This window comes from Macrobrachium nipponense, chromosome 31, assembly GCF_015104395.2.
Source record: "Macrobrachium nipponense isolate FS-2020 chromosome 31, ASM1510439v2, whole genome shotgun sequence".
NCBI classification, from domain to species: Eukaryota; Metazoa; Arthropoda; class Malacostraca; order Decapoda; family Palaemonidae; genus Macrobrachium; species Macrobrachium nipponense.
The window spans coordinates 12,073,209-12,088,303 of NC_061093.1; the positions used below are offsets into that span (position 1 = coordinate 12,073,209).

Genomic DNA, 15,095 nt, shown 5'->3' on the forward strand with positions numbered 1-15,095 from the left:
AAGAAACAGGGAGAATAAAACAAAGATTCACAGAGATCACGACAGACACAGTCAGACACCAACTAAAGAAAATGCCAAACTGGAAAGCCCCAGGTCCCGATGAAGTCCATGGATACTGGCTGAAAAACTTCAAGGCCCGACACCCACGAATAGCAGAACAACTCCAGCATTATATCTCAAATCACAGTGCACCCAAATGGATGACCACAGGAAGAACATCCTTAGTACAAAAAGACAAGAGTAAGGGAAATATAGCCAGTAACTACAGGCCTATCACCTGCCTACCAATAATGTGGAAGTTACTAACAGGTATCATCAGTGAAAGGCTATACAATTACATACCTAGAGGAGACAAACACCATCCCCCACCAACAGAAAGGCTGCAGAAGGAAGTGTAGGGGCACAAAAGACCAGCTCCTGATAGACAAAATGGTAATGAAGAACAGTAGGAGAAGGAAAACCAACCTGAGCATGGCATAGATAGACTATAAGAAAGCCTTCGACATGATACCACACACATGGCTAATAGAATGCCTGAAAATATATGGGGCAGAGGAAAACACCATCAGCTTCCTCAAAATACAATTGCGCAACTGGGAATACAATACTTACAAGCTCTGGAATAAGACTAGCAGAGGTTAATATCAGGAGAGGGGATCATCCAGGCGACTCACTGTCCCCACCACTCTTCGTAGTAGCCATGATTCCCATGACAAGTACTACAGAAGATGGATGCCGGGTACCAACTCAAGAAAAGAGGCAACAGAATCAACCATCTGATGTTCATGGACGACATCAAGCTGTATGGTAAGAGCATCAAGGAAATAGATACCCTAATCCAGACTGTAAGGGTTGTATCTGGGGACATCAGGATGGAGTTTGGAAATAGAAAAATGCGCCTTAGTCAACATACAAAAGGCCCAAAGTCAAGAGAACTGATGAGATAAAGCTACCAGATGGGAGCAACATCAAACACATAGATGAGACTGGATACAAATACCTGGGAATAATAGGAGGGGATACAAAACACCAAGAGATGAAGGACACGATCAGGAAAGAATATATGCAGAGACTCAAGGCGATACTCAAGTCAAAACTCAACGCCGGAAATATGATAAAAGCCATAAACACATGGGCAGTGCCAGTAATCAGATACAGCGCAGGAATAGTGGAATGGACGAAGCAGAACTCCGCAGCATAGATCAGAAAACCAGGAAACATATATGACAATACACAAAGCACTACACCCAAGAGCAAATACGGACAGACTATACATAACACGAAAGGAAGGAGGGAGAGGACTACTAAGTATAGAGGACTGCGTCAACATCGAAAACAGAGCACTGGGGCAATATCTGAAAACCAGTGAAGACGAGTGGCTAAAGAGTCATGGGAAGAAGGACTAATAAAAGTAAAACGAAGACCCAGAAATATACAGAGACAGGAGAATGACAGACAGAACAGAGGACTGGCACAACAAACCAATGCACGGACAATACATGAGACAGACTAAAGAACTAGCAGCATGACACATGGCAATGGCTACAGAGGGGAGAGCTAAAGAAGGAAACGGAAGGAATGATAACAGCGGCACAAGATCAGGCCCTAAGAACCAGATATGTCCAAAGAACGATAGACGGAAATAACATCTCTCCCATATGTAGGAAGTGCAATACGATAAATGAAACCATAAACCACATAGCAAGCGAATGCCCGGCACTTGCACAGAACCAGTACAAAAAGAGGCATGATTCAGTGGCAAAAGCCCTCCACTGGAGCCTGTGCAAGAAACATCAGCTACCTTGCAGTAATAAGTGGTACGAGCACCAACCTGAGGGAGTGATAGATAAAACGATCAGGCAAAAAACACCGGGGATATTGATGTATCAGTACAGATTAGGGTGATACGTGCAAATAGACCAGACGTGACGTTGATTGACAAAGTCAAGAAGAAAGTATCACTCATTGATGTGGCAATACCATGGGACACCAGAGTCGAAGAGCAAGAGAGGGAAAAAATGGATAAGTATCAAGATCTGAAAATAGAAATAAGAAGGATAATCATAGGAGCACTAGGCACGATCCAAAGATCCCTGAAAAGGAATCTAGAAAAACTAGACGCTGAAGTACTCCAGGACTCATGCAGAAGAGTGTGAGCCTAGAAACGGCGCACATAGTAAGAAAAGTGATGGAATCCTAAGGAGGCAGGATGCAACCCGGAACCCCACACTATAAAATACCACCCAGTCGAATTTGAGGACTGTGATAGGCCAAATAATAATAATAATAATTAATAATCAATAATAATAATAATAATAAATTGATTATTATTATTATTATTAATTAATTATTTAGATTATTATTATTATTATTTATTATTATTATTTGAAGAACAGTTATTATTATATTATTATGGTCTATCACAGTCTTCCAATTTAACTGGGTGTTTTTTTATATTTATTTTATTTTATATTTTTTTTATAATGTGAGGTTCCGGGTTGCATCCTGCCTCCTGGGAGTCCTTCACTTTTCTCACTATGTGCTGTTTCTTGGAGCACATGAGTCCTGGAGCTACTTCGGCCATATAGTTTTTCCAGGTTCCTTTCTAGGGATCTTGGGATCGTGCCTAGTGATTATAGGTACAATTTCCACTGGCATATCCCATATCCTTCTTATTTCTATTTTCAGGTCCTGATTCTTATTATTATTATTGTTGATAAGGATTGCTGCATCAGCTCCATTAATTTTGTATAGAGTCTTCTCTATTTTCCTTATTAAGGATTTCTCAATGTTGCTGAAACTGGCAGCAACGTGCCAAAGGGGATCGTCAAATCCAGTGTAGTCATATTGAATTGTCTTTATTGCTGCTATATACATATATTTAACTGCTACAGGTTTACTCTCTCTCTCTCTCTCTCTGACGTTTCGCCCAGATCTGCCAGGGCATGGTCACAGCGATGGTTGCTGGAGGACTGAATCTTAGTGTTGTTTGTTGTTTTTGATTTAGCTGACCTTGTGTCAGCACGGGCTCTTGCTCACAGAGCAGCCCGTAACATCTTAGTGGTGAGTCCTTCGCTATATATCATGGTCGTGCGGGCGCTCACGGATGCTCCTGCAGGACCCGGAGGGTGCACGACTTTTGCATTGGCTGGCGGCCAGGCGTCGGAAATTCTCGAGGCGCGTTGATCTTCTCAGGTGTGTTGCGTCACCTGGAGCCGGGTTTCATTGGCTGCGACCGTGGTGACGTCACTCCTGGTATTGGTATTTCTACCAACCTCTTCGATATTGGTCCCGTCCTGGGCGCTGGTGTTCTCGTCTGGAGGTGGGGGGGGCTGGGTCTTCCTTACACAGGTGGGCAGCAGGAAGGGTTCCTGTGTCGTATTAAGGAAGGGTTTTTGTTCAAGGATGATAAAGCCTCAGGAGGCGTAGGCGTCGCTGATCGGGGGCTCTTCCAATTATCTTTGTGTTTTTTACAATATCCTCAAAAAAAAAAAAAAAAAAACACACAAGATAATTGGAAGAGCCCGATCAGCGACGCCTACGCCTCCTTGAGGCTTTATTCATCCTTGAACAAAAACCCTTCCTTAATACGACACAGGAACCCTTCCTGCTGCCCACCTGTGTAAGGAAGACCCAGCCCCCCCCACCTCCAGACGAGAACACCAGCGCCCAGGACGGGACCAATATCGAAGAGGTTGGTAGAAATACCAATACCAGGAGTGACGTCACCACGGTCGCAGCCAATGAAAACCCGGCTCCAGGTGACGCAACACACCTGAGAAGATCAACGCGCCTCGAGAATTTCCGACGCCTGGCCGCCAGCCAATGAAAAGTCGTGCACCCTCCGGGTCCTGCAGGAGCATCCGTGAGCGCCCGCACGACTATGATATATAGCGAAGGACTCACCACTTCCTACGGGCTGCTCTATGAGCAAGAGCTCGTGCTGGCATAAAGCCAGCTTAATCTTTAACAACAACAACACTAAGATTCAGTCCTCCAGCAACCATCGCTGTGACCATGCCCTGGCAGATCTGGGCGAAACGTCAGAGAGAGAGAGAGAGAGAGAGAAACCTGTAGCAGTAATATATGTATATAGCAGCAATAAAGACAATTCAATATGACTACACTGGATTTGACGATCCCCTTTGGCACGTTGCTTGCCAGTTTCAGCAACATTGAGAAATCCTTAATAAGGAAAATAGAGAAGACTCTATACAAAATTAATGGAGCTGATGCAGCAATCCTTTTCAACAAGACATGTTTGAGAGAGGGTCTACTCCCAAGAAATTATTATTATTATTATTATTATTATTATTATTATTATTATTATTATTATTTCAAGAATAGTTACTGTTAATATTATTTGCTGGAAGACCTTCATTAATACAGGTTTTATTGAAAATGATAGCTATTTCAGCCGAGTTTATGTTGTATAGAAGTTTCTCTATTCTTCTTACTACTGACTTTTCTTCTGCACCCAAGTTAGCTGTTAAAACGCCAGATGCCCCGCGGATTCCGGTCAAAAACGTGGGATTTGTCAAATTGAATATATTATATAAAATACAGCACAAATTGGATCTTAAGCGTAATCGATAAGTCATTTAGTATCTTTTGTCGATTGGGCTAAAGATCCAATTTGTACTGCATTGTGTATAATATATTCAATTTTTTACAAATACCACGTTTTTTACATGAATCCTCCATTTGGCGTTTTAATAGCAGACTTGAGTATAGAAGAAAAGTCAGTAATAAGAAGAATAGAGAAACTTCTCTACAAAATAGCCATTATTTTCAATAAAACCTTCTATTATTATTATGATTATTATTTTTTTCAAGAAAAGTTATTATTATTATTATTATTATTATTATTATTATTATTATTATTATTATTATTATTATTATTTTTAAAAACAGTATGACTGAGACTTTCTCTTCATTATCACTCTTTAGAATGGATGGAATAGCAAGTGCACCTCATGCGGCACACTGCCGGCATGGCTTAAGGTTCTTGGCAGCGTCCCTTCGACCCCTAGCTGCAGCCACTTTCGTTCCTTTTAATGTACCTCCTTTCATATTCTCATTCTTTAATCTTACTTTCCTCCTCTCCTAACAATTGGTTTTCCTCCTGTTTCAACACAGTTATAAAGATTTTCACGGAAGAGAAAAATTCACCATCTTCTGAAATATGATCCCCTGTTCTTGTGTGGTCCTGTTTCTGTATGGAACACAGTTGATGGCCCGACACTGCGTGCCAGAAGTTTGCTTTGTTGCTGCTGGTGTCTGCAGTCTCTGCCATTTCTCAGAATCATCGCTGTACCTCCATTCATCATTTTCGCTTTCTTCCGTCTTACTTTCCACCCTCTCCTAACAGTTGTTTCATAGCGCAGCTGCTTTGAGGTTTTCCTCCTGTTACGCCTTTCAAACATTTTACCGTCAATTTCCGCTTCGTTGCTGAAGGACCTCATAGGTCCTAGTGCTTGGCCTTTGGCGTCAATTCTGTATTCAATTCCGTTCAATCCAAAAATTTATCTTGAAAATTTATTTTTTAATGCTGATAAACACTGAGATTCATGTCGGGTGCTAAACACTGGTAGTCTTTTAAACCTGTTCAATACAAGTGGTGTGAGTGATGACAGGGAAATCAAGGGGGGTTAAAAGAATAACTTTGTCAATGGTTCAAATGACGATAAATAGTAATAAGTAGAAAAGTCTATAGAGCGTCTTTTAAAGGAACTTTTTGCTTATAGAAAACTGAGGAGTAGCAGCAGTGATATGAAGGAAATTGATTGGTAACGCGTACGTAAATAAATGACAAAAACATTGAGTATATCTTAGTTTTACCAGACCACTGAACTCATTAACAGCTCTCCTAGGGCTGACCCGGAGGATTAGATATTTTTACGTAGCTCGGAACCAATTGGTTACCTAGCAACGGGACCTACAGCTTATTGTGGGATCCGAACCACATTATATCGAGAAATTGATTTCTATCACCAGAAATAAATTCCTCTGGTTCCACGTTGGCCGAGCCGAGAATCGAACTACGGACCACCGGATTGGTGGCCGAGCGCGAAATCCACTCGTCCAACGAGGAATGCTAAATAAATGACAAAAACAAGAAACAAATAATAGTGGAAAAACTATAAAAGTAACATGCTTTTGGTATTAACGGGCAAATTGTAGTAATGCCTGAGCTCCAAATCGAAATGTGATGGTAACGTGATAAAGTCGAGCGATAATTGCCAGCAGAAAAATTGGTTAGTTGTCTTAATGACTTGAGAAAGAATTGGCAAAGGTGACTGTGAAGAAAATAGTGATTGAAATTGTTGAAACTAACGCCAGGAAACTGATTATCATATTACATACCCCGTAGGGGGTAGTGCCGTCAGTGCACCTCATTTGGTGTAATGTAGGCATTGCTTAAGGTTCTTTGCAGCGTCCATTCGGCCCCTAGCTGCAACTACTTCCATTCCTTTTTATTGTATCTCCGTTCTTCCATCTTACTCTCCACCCTCTCTAACAATTGTTTCTTGGTGCAGCTGCGAGGTTTTCCTCCTGTAACACCTTTCGAACCTTTTACTGCCAATTTCCGTTTCAGCGCTAAATGGCCTTAGTTTCCCCAGTGCTTGGCATAATGCCAAAAATCTATATAGATAAAATAAAGTAAAATCAATCCTATTACATATGACTCCGAAGCAAACAAAGACACGTTACGAACAGCAGGAAAATTTTGCATACGAAAGCAACGGCTATCATCATTGATAATAGCCGGTGATGAAAAAGCACTGCTGACAGCTGCTGAAAATGGCTCCATAAAAAGCGACAAGAACTGCTGACGGTAGAAGCTGACGCAAGAATGCTACATGGCGGTCACAAGGCCGTTGAAATTCATAACAGTCAGAAAAAAAAAGATAAATATTTGTATCAAGCAACGGAGACTAGTGGCGGAAGCATCTAGAGATGAAGAAATATCAGTAAAAGGCAACAGAAAAAGTTATAACGCCAGAGAACAAATAAAGAACTAATATATATCCTACGGAACACTATAGTAGATTCACATCAACCGTGCATCTGATGTCTAGGCCAGTCCCTTACGACACTCCTGATTGGCTGTTGATAAGCCAATCACAGGGCTGGAAACTCTGTCTCTCTCGAGAGCTCACATAGGCAGGATGTATGTTCCATCTCTTCTGAGGGATACGTCTTTCAAAAGTATCCCTCAGGAGAAGTTGAACATACATCTTGCCTATGTGAACTCTCGAGAGAGACAGAGATTCCAGCCCTGTGATTGGCTTATCAACAGCCAATCAGGAGCGTCGCAAGGGACTGGCCTAGACATCAGATTCACGGTTGACGTGAATCTACTATATAGTCATTACAGCATCAAATATATGCTGCTTAACATTTCAATTACGAAAGCAGTTCCTTTCCAACTTAAGGACCAGATTATAAGCAGCATTAAAATCAGTTTAAAGAGTCGACGCCTGTCCTTCGTCAAGATTCTCTTGAAAGAAACTTGTAAGATCTGGAATGACGTAACGGAGAACAAATTCTCCCTTTGGTGCTCGAGAGTTCTCAGCTGCCTGATGTACGATCCTTCATCATTTTTCGGTGTCGGTCAGATTTTAACCTTCATTATTATGGCAAATGCTCCCCATTTGTGTAGTTGTTTGTTTGTACGGTTTTTCACGTTGCATGGAACAAGCGCCTCAGTGGCGTGGTCGGTATGATGTTGGCATGCCACCTAGTTGGCCGCAAGTTCGATTCTCGGGCATTCCATTGAAGAGTCAGAGGTGTGTAATTCTGGTGATAGAAGTTCGCTCTCGACGTGGTTCGGAAGTCACGTAAAGCCGTTGGTCCCGTTGGTGAATAACCACTGGTTCCATGGAACGTGCAACGTAAAACACCATACAAACAAACAAACGTTGCATGGAACCAGTGGTTAGTCAACAACGGAACCAACGACTTTACGTGACTTCCGAACCACGTCAAGAATGAACTTCTATCACCAGAAATACGCATATCGGGCCCCTTAGGGAAATGTCCGAGAATCGAACTCTCGGCCACCGAGTTGGCAGGCCAAGACCATACCGATCACGTCACTCGTTGTTCGATCCCTTTGTCCCTCCTTTCCAGAACCGCTTGTTGTTATTCAAGCGTCTTCTGCTGCGCTAAGAATGAACGAAATACCGTTATATTTATGATTACATTAAAAAGCTTCAAATTCATTACAGTTTCAAGACCAACTGGTCTTCGCTTCAGGTGGTTACAGAATGATAAAATCAAAATGGGAAAATTACGAATGTTAAGAAAAAAATACACATAAATAGCCACTTTCGGTCATTACAGAACTGCCATATTAACAATAATTGTTAACTATTCAACTACCTGACAGTAATGTTAAGGTTGAAACTACAGTGAATTTTAACGTTTTCAATATATTTCCTAAGTAAAACGGGATTTCATTGATCGATATTCTTCCATTCTGATCGTAATTTTTCGTAGTTGGTGTAGATCTGATATCCTAATAACGTTGCAAGATAATCAAATTCAAAATCAAATTAAAAATATTTATTAACATTAATATTGCATCAAAAGGAGCATGTCAGCGTGCTGACAAGCCCGCTCAGCAGTATCTTGCACAATCTATGATACAACTGGTTTATTTACAAATGTCAGAGATCTTTAATGAATACCCAAACATTGAACAAAAATAACTAATAGCGTAGTATGTCAAACTCTGAAAACTTATCCAAAATTTGCAAGACACTCTCCTTGTTTACAAAATTCTGGTTGTTCGCAACTTCAGTAGGCTTAACCAAGGCCTCGGTTTAAGCCTCATGCTTTTCTCTAGTTCCAGACTTCCAGTGCGCCAGAGTCTCTTATTCCAGCATTCTCTAAGACAGTCACTGTGGTCCTCAAGTGTTTTTGATATCGTTACCCCCGGCAATGGTGTGATAGATCACCATCACCCCTACCCCGCTTATGTGAAGTTATAAAATAAGGGAAAGACAAATACTGAAATGGTTAATACAGAAGTGAATAGATTCTATTTACTTTGCATTATTTGATAATTAATTAATTATTATTATTTATAAATTTACTGGATTTTACTCCAAAGAACCATTATTTTTAGAAAGTGCCTCGTTACCCGCCAGTTTGAGAACCATTGCTATGCACACATGCAAGTATATATATTATACATGCTTTAAAAATCACAGTAGATGCACGTGACTTCATTAAATAAGCGAATACCACAGGAAAATGATAGTCAGAAATCCAAGCGCTTTCGTCTTTCCTAAGACATTGTCAATGAGCTCCTTGACAATGTCTTAGTAAAGACGAAAGCGCTTGGATTTCTGACTATCATTTTCCTGTGGTATTTGTTTATATATTATACATATGTAAAATATACGGATATATATATATATATATATAATATACATAATATATATATATATATATATGTATATATATATATATAAATATATATATATATATAATATACAGATATATATATATATATATATGTGTGTGTGTGTGTGTGTGTGTAAACATAGTCTGAAGACAATTAACCCAACAAAATACAGTTTAATTATGGTCTTCTTGTCGTTTTACAGGTACTATTTCGGCCACTCCTTTAGGCTGAATAGGAGACGTCCTGCTTATATTAGATGACCTCCTGACACCCGACAGGCAGCCTCTTCCCACATTTACCTCGTAGAAATCAGTAAACTATTGGCTGCTCGGTTCAGTGTCTCCGTTTCATTCCCTCTACTACTGAGCCTTGGAATTTCCTTTCTGTTTCTCTCACTCATATAACCCTTCGTCCTTTAAGGGGAAGAAATAGCTTCTTTTGGGGTTTAAGCCTTGTCATTTTTCCCTGGCCTTATTTCAAGGCCTGTGTTAGAAAGGGGTTTTGCGTCCAGTGGTAAATGATTCTTCTTAGTTTCCATAAGTAACGCCAAGATACTCGTAAGGGCTGAATATAATAATAATAATAATAATAATAATAATAATAATAATAATAATAATAATAATAATAATAATAATAATAAGTAGGAGAAGGAAAACCAATCTAAGCATGGCATGGATAGACTATAAGAAAGCCTTCGACATGATACCACACACATGGCTAATAGAAGGCCTGAAAATATATGGGTCAGAGGAAAACACCATCAGCTTCCTCAAAAATACAATGCCCAACTGGAATACAATACTTACAAGCTCTGGAATAAGACTAGCAGAGGTTAATATCAGGAGAGGGATCTTCCAGGGCGACTCACTGTCCCCACTACTCTTCGTAGTAGCCATGATTCCCATGACAAAAGTACTACAGAAGATGGATGCCGGGTACCAACTCAAGAAAAGAGGCAACAGAATCAACCATCTGATGTTCATGGACGACATCAAGCTGTATGGTAAGAGCATCAAGGAAATAGATACCCTAATCCAGACTGTAATGGTTGTATCTGGGGACATCAGGATGGAGTTTGGAATAGAAAAATGCTCCTTAGTCAACATACAAAAAGGCAAAGTAACGAGAACTGAAGGGATTAAGCTACCAGATGGGAGCAACATCAAACACATAGATGAGACAGGATACAAATACCTGGGAATAATGGAAGGAGGGGATATAAAACACCAAGAGATGAAGGACACGATCAGGAAAGAATATATGTAGAGACTCAAGGCGATACTCAAGTCAAAACTCAACGCCGGAAATATGATAAAAGCCATAAAACACATGCGGCAGTGCTAGTAATCAGATACAGCGCAGGAATAGTGGAATGGACGAAGGCAGAACTCCGCAGCATAGATCAGAAAACCAGGAAACATATGACAATACACAAAGCACTACACCCAAGAGCAAATACGGACAGACTATACATAACACGAAAGGAAGGAGGGAGAGGACTACTAAGTATAGAGGACTGCGTTAAAATCGAGAACAGAGCACTGGGGCAATATCTGAAAACCAGTGAAGACGAGTGGCTAAAGAGTGCATGGGAAGAAGGACTAATAAAAGTAGACGAAGACCCAGAAATATACAGACAGGAGAATGACAGACAGAACAGAGGACTGGCACAACAAACCAATGCACGGACAATACATGAGACAGACTAAAGAACTAGCCAGCGATGACACATGGCAATGGCTACAACGGGGAGAGCTAAAGAAGGAAACTGAAGGAATGATAACAGCGGCACAAGATCAGGCCCTAAGAACCAGATATGTTCAATGAACGATAGACGGAAATAACATCTCTCCATATGTAGGAAGTGCAATACGAAAAATGAAACCATAAACCACACAGCAAGCGAATGCCCGGCACTAGCACAGAACCAGTACAAAAAGAGGCATGATTCAGTGGCAAAAGCCCTCCACTGGAGCCTGTGCAAGAAACATCAGCTACCTTGCAGTAATAAGTGGTACGAGCACCAACCTGAGGGAGTGATAGAAAACGATCAGGCAAAGAAGATCCTCTGGGACTATGGTATCAGAACGGATAGGGTGATACGTGCAAATTATTAGACCAGACGTGACGTTGATTGACAAAGTCAGAAGAAAGTATCACTCATTGATGTCGCAATACCATGGGACACCAGAGTTGAAGAGAAAGAGAGGGAAAAAATGGATAAGTATCAAGATCTGAAAATAGAAATAAGAAGAATATGGGATATGCCAGTGGAAATCGTACCCATAATCATAGGAGCACTAGGCACGATCCCAAGATCCCTGAAAAGGAATCTAGAAAAACTAGATGCTGAAGTAGCTCCAGGGCTCATGCAGAAGAGTGTGATCCTAGAAACGGCGCAGATAGTAAGAAAAGTGATGGACTCCTAAGGAGGCAGGATGCAACCCGGAACCCCACTCTATAAATACCACCCAGTCGAATTGGAGGACTGTGATAGAGCAAAAAAAGAAAAAAGAAAAAAAAAAATTTATTCAACAAGAATACCCCAGAAGCTTTTGTTCTTGGTGAACTAGCAAAGCCTCTGTAAACATGATGGCAAATCTGTTCGCTCAGTCAGAAGGAAAAACCATTTGTGTTAATTTCGTTTTTTCTTTATTCTCTTGTCTTCATGATTTTTTGTATACCATCCTATCGCCCCTCTTCTGGTCCATAGGTGGGCTGCTTTCTTATCTGGGTTTTTAGTTTGTTTTCTTAAACAGTTAATTTTTGCACACGTTAGAACGTTTTGAATAAATTTACCTGAATTTTTCAAAGTTTTAATATGATTTTAATTTTATTCATGAGAAACTTACTGGAAAATCAGGGCCCGTATGCTCGAATGGTGCTGCTGTATGCATAAAAACACACTCATATTTGAACCTTACTCAAAAGAACTTAAATTTCTTAGGAGATACTATCCTATTTTCACTACATTTATCTAATCAGACATATTACGGTATTTATTACCGTTTCATACTTCTGGATGAAATATTTTGCTGCTTGGATGTGTCTTGTTTTTTTTTTTCTTATGTAATATTTTTTAACCTATAGTGTGCATGTGGTTTTTTCTCCGTTCAGTTTCAGTGCATTCAACTCTCAGTATCCTTCATAATCGGTTTGGACTATATTTAATCCCCAGTTTTAAAACCACGTTTTCTCCATAATCCGTGATGGATCCAAAAGAATGCAAACTAAATAAATGGTTTAGGTATCAGATACTACCTTGTTTTATTCCACATATTAACGTTTTTTAAGGCTGATTTTCAAATTCTTATCTGTAGGGACCTTAAAACGTTTCAGTCATGAACTTGTAAAACATCCAAGTCCATCTTCTGTAATTGTTGGCTGTTACACGTGTTATATTGTAACACCTTAGTTCAACTGTCAACTACTGTAAATAAGTTGCGTAAACGGACTTCTCCAGTTGGGTAACGATATACTACTACCTGCCACCCAAGGTAGCATTTTTCGTAAACTGTTCTTTTTTCCGAGTAAAATGGCGGGAATTTTTTTTTTTTTTTTTTTGGTCTTTAACTTCAACTTTATAGTTATTGCCTGTTGTCATTCTTCTTTGGATCTTTTAAGTAGAAGTGAGGGATAGAACTCCTGGCAGCGTCTTGAATAGGCCTATTGCATCCTGGCTAAATAGACCATGTGGTAGGGGTTTCTGAAAGTTTCCAACTATGTTTATTTACTGCATATAATTTATATTGTTGACTCCGTAGACACCACTTTTAATGATAGTGCTCATATTTCTTTTTTTTATTTATCGGAAATTTTCATGGTATTCAATTCAACAGTTCCATAACACGTGAAAGTTTGTCCTATATGTCAAAGCATCCTGCAGAATGTGGATATAGTTGCCTTTTTGGGTAAATGTACGGTGTACTTACAATTTCCTACCCAAGTTTACCGTAAAATTAAAGTTTAATAATCTGGTGTTTGCAACTCTCATTATTTAAAAGTCTCAAAAGCTTAGAGTTGCCCGTAATATTTTTTACTCTTCATCTGATATGATAGCCATAGCGTCGCCATCATCTCCTTTCAGCACGAATCCAATTTCAAGACATTTTATCGGCTATTGCACGAAGAATTTTTTTATGAAAAGTACTTTGTTGCAATCATTAACATTAGATAATTTCGAACCTTGCAAAGTATTGCTATATGGAGTATTGTAGTTAAATCCTGCGGTGATGATATTCCGGATGGATTAATTGAGCTCAATATATTATTCCATATAACAGAAATCGTATTTTCAGCATCAGATGTCACAAGGACATAGGAATTATAAGTTTTGTAACTCTAACAATTTATATTGAATCTTTATTTGAAAGGATCTGAAGCGCTGACACTAGCGGATGCGTCGACGGTCGAACAGACTCCGGATCCTCCCTTGACAGTCTATTGTTTCGATACACCTGTCTTTCGGTGAAGGTTTCGCTGCTTATTGTGTAAACAAGAAATGGTTGTAGTTTCTTCCGCTATTTTCTTCATATTCCGAGGTAAGTGTGGCGTAAATGGGACGTAGATATGAATGGCCTTGGTGAAAAATGCCTACAAATGCTCAGGAGGGAGGAAATTAGGCCTAGAGGCGGAGATACGGACGAAGGAAGGGAGAATACGCATGTACGCACACACCCCTCCGCAATTCAGTAGTGTTGCCGCTACCGCCGATTCCCGAATACTAATGTCATTATCGGATGAATACTCAATGAAACTTCTGGTTCTTTTTCTTCAGATGAAACTCCCAAACCATTTTGCGATTTCGTCGTTCGTTATTGTGGGGTTATCGGGAGAAATAGGCCTGTTTTTGATGGTTAGTTTTGGAAGTCTTAAGGGTTTAGAGTAAGGTATAGGCTACTAGGCTAAAGGAGGATCACTGCTTTGATTTTACTTTTAAAATTTAAACGTAATTTATGAGACCGAAATATATTTTAATTTGGGATCAGAACGCTTCATATTGTAGGGTATCTTTGGTCTCTCTTCGTCACAGCCTATGAAAACAGCCTCCTGTTTTGATATCTACTACTACTTAGGCCTAGTAGTCTGCCTGGCCAATACTTTCCTTGTAAACTATCTAGCCTAGACGTAATTTCTCAGTCTCCAAACCAGACTGAAAGTAATTGTAATTTTGGATAATAATTCAAGCGGTTAATCAAAGTAATAGGGACACGGCTTTTTATGTGGTTCTTAGGTCTACCATATCCCTACCCTAATACCCTGTGGGATTATAAGCCAAAGATATTTTATGATAGACCTAATCCAGGGATGAAGGTTAGCATAGGGTTTAGGAATACTGTAGTTAAGTTTTCCCCGTGCAGTACATTTTACTGTTTAGGTTAATTATTAAGGTCTATATTGGCCCTATGCCAAGACATTTTGAAATGCTATTTAGGTATTAGCCTATTGTGTCATTATAGGCTACATCTAGTTGATGTTGATGATTTACAGCTATAGGCTAATATCATTGTTAGGCATTTAACACAATTTTTTGTTAATACTACCTAGTATCATTAACTCCATAAGAAAATTGGTCCTAATAAACCTAGGTAGGTCCAAAGGTGTCTGCCATATATAAGCATAACCTAACCCAACTTGGGGTAGGTCAGTGGCTGAATGTGATTAAAGAATATTAAAA

At 39.7% G+C, this 15,095-nt stretch overlaps 1 protein-coding gene across 5 annotated transcripts in view; it reads left to right on the plus strand.

The window, feature by feature from the left end:
• Positions 1-15,095, plus strand: part of LOC135206636 (uncharacterized) — a 247,316-nt gene that overhangs the window by 71,531 nt on the left and 160,690 nt on the right. For 2 of the 5 annotated variants that reach the window (XM_064237979.1, XM_064237984.1), the window contains exon 1: positions 13,803-13,959. The exons of 1 other annotated variant lie outside the window; for it this stretch is intronic. The gene's annotated coding sequence lies outside the window, so the exon portion shown is untranslated. Of the gene's footprint in view, positions 1-13,802; positions 14,084-14,123; positions 14,274-15,095 lie in introns of those variants that run through there. 2 more of the 5 variants (XM_064237982.1, XM_064237980.1) reach the window with 2 other exon arrangements.